The sequence below is a fragment of the Otolemur garnettii genome, unplaced genomic scaffold (assembly GCF_000181295.1).
Source record: "Otolemur garnettii isolate 467f Iridium unplaced genomic scaffold, OtoGar3 scaffold00009, whole genome shotgun sequence".
Lineage (NCBI taxonomy): Eukaryota > Metazoa > Chordata > Mammalia > Primates > Galagidae > Otolemur > Otolemur garnettii.
This window is the reverse complement of record NW_003852404.1, coordinates 2,271,348-2,272,357: the sequence shown is the minus strand read 5'-3', so window position 1 is coordinate 2,272,357 and position 1,010 is coordinate 2,271,348.

Here is a 1,010-nt window from a genome sequence, read left to right as displayed (position 1 = left end):
GCATTGTGACGGGTGCCTGTAGTCCCAGCTACTTGGGAGGCTGAGGCAAGAGAATCGCTTAAGCCCAAGAGTTTGAGGTTGCTGTGAACTGTGATACCACAGCCCTCTACCAAGGGTGACATAGTGAGACTCTGTTTCAAAAAAATAAATAAATAAACAAATAAATAAATAAAAGCAAAAATGAAACAAAACCTGGTCAAAGGTATTAAAATTCCTGACTTAGGCCCGGTGAGGTGGCTCATGCTTGTAATCCTAGCACTCTGGGAGGCTGAGGCAGGTGGATTGCCTGAGCTCACAGCTTCAAGACCAGCCTGAGCAAGAGCAAGAGGAAGACCCCGTCTCTACAAATAGTTGGGTGTTGTGATAGGTGCCTGTAATCTCAGCTACTTGGGAGGCTGAGGGAAGAGAATTGCTTGAGCCCAAGAGTTGGAGGTTGCTGTGAGCTATAATGCCACAGCACTCTACTGAGGGTGACAAATTGAGACTCTGTCTCAAAAAAAAAAAAAAAGAATTTTGTATCCGGGAAAAAAGAGAAAGAGGCCAGGCATGGTATCCCACACTTGTAATCTCACCATTCTGGGAGGCTGAATTGGGTGAATTGCTTGAGCTCAGGAGTTCAAGACTAGCCTCAGCAAGAGCGAGACCCTGTCTCTACTAAAAACAGAAAAATAGCCAGGCATCATGATTGGTGTTGTAGTCCCAGCTACTTGGGAGGCTGAGGCAAGAGTACTGCTCGAACTCAAGGTTACTGTGAGCTATGATGCCACAACAGAGCAACAGAATAAGACTGTGCCTCAAAAAATAAAAAAATAGGGTGGCACTTGTAGCTCAGTGGGTAGGGCGTCGGCCACATACACCAAGGCTTGGTGGCTTCAAACCCAGCCAGGGCCAGCTAAAATCAACAATGACAACTGAAACCAAAAAATAGCTGGGCATTGTGACGGGTGCCTGTAGTCCCAGCTACTTGGGAGGCTGAGGCAAGAGAATCGCTTAAGCCCAAGAGTTTGAGG